Below are 6,018 nucleotides of genomic sequence, written 5' to 3' on the forward strand. Positions count from 1 at the left end.
GCTCCGCAGCCTAGCTGGAAATTAAATTGCAACATTAGTTGTAGCCTCAGCACTCACTGGTTTCACGCCTCACTCAGAAGTAACTGCACAATTCTAGGGCGTCCATAGGAATCTACAGGTTTTGCCTGCCCCTGCCCCCGACGCGCTGATCTCCAAACCGTCTCCCTGGCTTCCCGCTGGCTGCTCCTGCCACTCCCATCGTGTTCCGTCCCAAGCCCCTTTGCTTTGCTCTCTGCTCCTCCAGGCGGCTCCTGCCACACAGACGTGCTGCGCTCCACAGGGGCTCCTTTTGCCTCGGGTGGAATCAGAACATGTGTTCATCTGACTCTTTTTTTTTATGTTTTGACTCGGAGTCTCGCTCTGTCGCCCAGGCTGGAGTGCAGTGGCGCCATCTCGGCTCACTGCAAGCTCCGCCTCCCGGGCTCACTCCATTCTCCTGCTTCAGCCTCCCAAGTAGCTGGGACTACAGGCGCCTGCCACCACCCCCAGCCAATTTTTGTATTTTTTAGTAGAGACCGAGTTTCGCCGTATTAGCCAGGATGGTCTCCTGACCTCGTGACGCGCCGGCCTTGGCCTCCCAAAGTGCTGGGATTACGGGGTGAGCCACCGCGCCTGGCCAATTTTTTTTTCAAATTTAGCCTGGTGTGGTGGCACACACCTGTAGCCCCAGCTACTTAGGATAATGAGGCAGGAGGATTGCTTGAGGCAGGAGTATTGCTTGAGGCCAGGAGTTCAAGGCTTCAGGGATCTGATTGTGCCGCTGCACTCCTGGCTGGGCAAGAGAGTGAGGCCTTGACAAAAAAAAAAAAAAAGTATTTCCTAAGAAATTTTGAATATATTGATATAAAAAGGTTGATAATAAAACTGAAAAAAAGATATTCCATACAAACATTAAAACTGGGTTAAGGGTACTGTCAACCTCTCTGTACTTCATAAAACTTCATAGAGGTACACACACACTTTGTGTCAATGTTACTTTCCTGGTTTTGATATTCTGTAAAAATGTAGTCATTAGAGAAAACTGGGTTAAGGGTACTCTCAACCTCTCTCTACTATTTTTGCAACTTCCTGTGGATCTATCATTATTTCGCAATGAAGGGTTTTAAGAAAAGGTTGTGGGCATTTGTATTACTTTGCATTACATTTATAAATTGAGGGAAAATAACGTTTATTTTGTTGAGAGATATAAGAAATGTCATTAAATTTGCTCATCTACTTTTGTGTCTTTGAGTTGAAAATTTTTCTCATAAAGGCTTCTAACATTTCCTAGATTGTTATTGCTAAGGACCTAACTACTTCATTGCTATTGTTAATAGAGGTTTTTTCTTTTTCTCTTCCACTATATCCTATCCTGACTGCTTGTGTGTTTATAAGATAAAGGCTACTTTTTTTTTTTTTTTTAACGGAGTCTTGCTCTGTCGCCCAGGCTGGAGTGCAGTGGCGTGATCTCAGCTCACTGCAACCTCTGCCTCTGGGGTTCAAATGATTCTCCTGCCTCAGCCTCCCGAGTACCTGGGATTACAGGTGCGTGCCACCACACCCGGCTAATTTTTTATCTTTTTCATAGAGATGGGGTTTCACCATGTTGGCCAGACTGGTGTCAAACTGCTGACCTCAAGTGATCTGCCTGCCTCAGCCTCTGAAAGTGCTGGGATTACAAGCATGAACTACCACGCTCAGCCTGAAGGCTCCATTTTGTTTAAATTAGTCTTACCATTAATTCTGCAGGATTTTCCATGTTTCATCATATCATCTACATATAGAGATAGTTTTTCATCTTCATTTCTAATTATTCTTTTAGTTATTTTTCCTTCCCTAATTGCATTAGCTCATATTTCCAGTGCAATTGAAACAGTAGTGGCAATACTATGCATCCTTAATCCTCGCCTTATTCTTGACCTTAGTCAGTGTCTCTAGTGTTTCTCCAAGCTGCTAAGATATCTGGAGAAACAGATGAAGTTTCTAATATTGAACCATGGTTGAATTCCTAGAATAAATCCTTCTTAGTTGTGCCATAGATTCTTTCCTTCAGAGTTGTGGTCTCACTATGTTGCCCTGGCTGGCCTCAAACTCCTGGGCTCAAGCAATCCACCCGCCTCAGCTTCCCAAGTAGCTGGGACCACAGGTGTGTGCCACCACGCCCAGCTAAGTTGTTTGGTTTCGGTGTTTTTAGAGACAGGATCTCATTATGTCGCCCAGGCTTGTGCTATATCTGTTCAGTAGGGTATGGATTCTGTATATTAACATTTTACCAGTGATTTTTGTGTTGCAATTTATAAGGAAAATCATTTTCTGTGTTTTTATTTCCCCCCACTGCAAGACCATGGAGCATGCTTGGTAACACCGTGTTCTGTCTCACTGACCATGAGCTTAACAAGCAGTCTCACACTGGAGGCTTTAGTTTCTAAGGTCCAAATGCAGTGTATAGAAGTTCCCATGAGGGGTTCCATACTGCATATTCATGAAAAAAGAATGGCTTACGTGAGGACTCACTTTTACTCTTGAGGATTCCAATGCATGAGGGAAGAAGGCTGCCCTACACACTACGAAATTTAATTTCTCTCAGTCTCAGTATCCTCTCCTTTTGCCCCACTCACCCTCTCACTCATCCCTAAAGTGACCAACATAAATTTGCCACAAAACCTTTTAAAAAGTTAATTATAGTATTTTTTAAAAATTGTGGGCCGGGCACAGTGGCTCACGCCTGTAATCCCAGCTCTTTGAGAGGCCAAGGTGGGCAGATCACCTGAAGTCTGGCCAGGTTTGAGATCAGCCTGGCCAACATGGTGAAACCCCGTCTCTATGAAAAATACAAAAATTAGCCAGTTGTGGTGGTGCGTGCCTGTAATCCCAGCTACTTGGGAGGCTGAGGCAGGAGACTCACTTGAACCTGGGAGGCAGAGGTTGCAGTGAGCTGAGATCACACCACCGCACTCCAGCCTGGGTGACAGAGCAAGACTCCATCTCAAAAAATAAAATAAAAAATAAAAAACATTGTGGATAGTTTGGACTCACAAAAAGGGAAGTTTTCAATCCCTTTCGCATATTTGCATTTAATAGAAAAGGCAATGCCACTGGGGTCTGCTTTTTTATTTTATTTTATTTTTCTTTAAATAGAGACAAGGTTTCACCTTGTTGCCCAGGCTGATCTCAAACTCCTGAGCTAAAGGGATCCATTGGCCTTGGCCTCCCAAAGTGCTGGGATTACAGGCATGAGCCACCGCGCCCAGCCTGGGCCCAGTGATCCTTAAAAACTCAGAGTAATGGAGCCAGATCAAATTGCTGATAGAGTCTGCAAGTTTACAGAAAATAAACATACTGTCTTCTTCCTCAGTAGGTTCATTTCTGGAACCCAAGCTGATTTCTGTCAGAAGACTGGAGGTGTGGTGCTCTTGCTGAGAATTTGGGACTAGAGCAGGGGGTGCATGTGGATACCCACACTCTCAAATGAGAGAGAGCCAAGAAATGCATTTGAGAAATCAGGGTGGGGGGTGAAAGAGGACTCACTAGACATTATGTTAACTATGGATTCTTCTGTGCCTGGGGTAAAATATTTAACAATGAAATTAATTTTTCATGGTAAGTAAATATGACTTAGGGCTTCCCAAGAGAGCTGCACTGGGATTCCAGGACCGGGTTATCTAGTTGTTCAGCCCAGTGGACGAACCAAGCTCCCTGTCAAAGGCCATTGTGCAGTTCTTTTTTTCTGATGCCCATCCTTTCCCTAGTGTTCACCAAATTTGCTTTACAGTTTTAAGTCTCTAGGCAATCCCACGCTGGGGAAAGACTTACAAAGCTACCTATCTTGGGGGATCGTAGAGAGCCACCCGCTTTCCTTCTCACCCTCTTTCTAGGATCCCTTGTCCCCAGTTCTAAAACTCAGTCTCCTGCTTCATGAGCAGGCCCACTGAAGCTGACGGTTCTGGCAGTCCCCGTGGTTAGACAAGGACTCAAGCAAAGGAGGAGAAGTGGGAGAGGAGAAGCAGCCGGGAGGAGCAGGGATACATCCAAGGCCCTTGTGTATCATCCCAAACTTCCCTGCTGACCCATCTCCCTGTATTCATGCCTCTTAGCACTTTTGTGACTTTGCCATTCATGTTTATTTTAACCTAATTTGCATTAATCTACAGGAGAGGAACGTATCACACACGCTTTGTCCCCGCCCTAAGCCCTGCCTAGCAGGTGTGTTATACTCCCCCTAACAGGGCATACTCACATACGCAGGAAGTCCTTTCAAGTTTATCTGAGTTGGTCTCATCTTTATCAAGAGAGAAGGATGCATCCTCCCGAAGGGGGACTGACAGCTCCTGACCCTGATTCTCTACCACGACTAAGTATGTCCAGGCCAATTCCCATGGAACCTGGTGCAGGCACGACCTCTGGCAAGAGCGGTCACAGTGGACGACAGATCTGGGCCTCTAGAAGTGACTGGCATCACCTCATGTCTAATCTTCCTTTCCTTGGGACATTTTACTCTGTTTCTCTTAGAGCTTCCAAGGAATACAGGACAGAAACGTCCACACATAAAGACGTGTGCATTTAATGCCCAGGGACCTACCATGGGCCCAGCCCTGGTTATCTTCCTAGTTGGTTCATAGCCTTTTGGTTACTCCTTAAATTCCGCCAGAGCTGCCCACTTGAGGGAAGAGGAGCAGGTAGCCATCCCCTCCTATGCAAATGATACAGACTGTGCCTCTCTCCATCCAGCATTTCATCAGGCAGCAGCTGGAACCTGTCACGAACACACAGGGTTAGAAATGGTGTAGGGTAGGCTGGGCATGGTGGCTCACACCTGTAATCCCAGCACTTTGGGAGGCTGAGGCAGGCCGATCACGAGGTCAGGAGATCCAGACCATCCTGGCTAACATGCTGAAACCCCGCCTCTACTAAAAATATAAAAATTAGCCGGGTGTGGTGGCAGGCGCCTGTAGCCCCAGCTACTCAGGAGGCTGAGGCAGGAGAGTGGCGTGAACCCAGGAGGCGGAGCTTGCAGACAGCCGAGATTGCGCCACTGCATTCTAGCCTGGGTGACAGAGTGAGACTCCATCTCAAAGAAAGAAAAAAAAAGGTAATGGTGTAGTGTAGGGTGGACAGGAGGAAAGGCAGGCCCTGCATCTGAGCTGTACCTCCTACTGTCTCCAACACCTAAAACATCCCAGTCTGTTCATCTACACAATGAGCAGAATATCCATTTTGAGAGTGTTAGGAAGAGTGGAGATAAGGTCAGTATGAATATAGAAATAAGGTATAGATATCCTGCTTGAAACCTTCCAAATGCCTCTGTTTCACTTAGAAAAAATTCTAAACTTCTGTCCACGGCCTATAATGCTGGATGCACTCTGGCCCTGCCTGGCTCCTGAGTCTTGTCTCCCTGACTCTTCCCCTCTCACCATCCTCCAGGGAACAATCTCCTTCGGCTCTGCAGACGCTCCAAGCTTGTTCCCAGTCTGTTTTTGCACTTGCTTCTCCCTGCACCCAGCATCCTCTCACATGGCCCAGGCCTCCATGAGGCTGTCTCTGACCACGCAGTCCACAGGAGCACACCCAGACACTCTCTCACCACTGCTTTTTACTTTCTGTCACTTGACACCAGCTGACATGATCTCATTCACTTACTGATGTGTGAGGGCAGGAAATGTGTCTGTCTCGCTTATCACCAACTCTCCAGCTCTTACTGCCTAGGACAGGGTGTGTACTGGAATATGTGATGGGGGAGTGAATGCATGCTAAGTCTAGACGATACCCGGAGCGGGCTATAGACCCACTCATGTGAACTTCTGCTCACCCCTGCCCCGGAATCTTCCCAGGCCCAGATCTCCCCTTTCCCTGAGTGTTCCCACTCCCCAGCCAGCAGGCCATGTTTTAGGGCTGGACCCAGCACCATCTGGAATTGAAACTCCTGATTAGGCCTCCTCGCATGTGAAACTGGGCTGCAGCCTCACTCCCGGAGAGAGTGGCCCTCACTTTCTTTGGTGATACAAAGCTGCTCCTACCCAGGGAGAGCCTGATGGAGTTCAG

Source organism: Rhinopithecus roxellana, chromosome 13 (genome assembly GCF_007565055.1).
Source record: "Rhinopithecus roxellana isolate Shanxi Qingling chromosome 13, ASM756505v1, whole genome shotgun sequence".
Taxonomy (NCBI): domain Eukaryota; kingdom Metazoa; phylum Chordata; class Mammalia; order Primates; family Cercopithecidae; genus Rhinopithecus; species Rhinopithecus roxellana.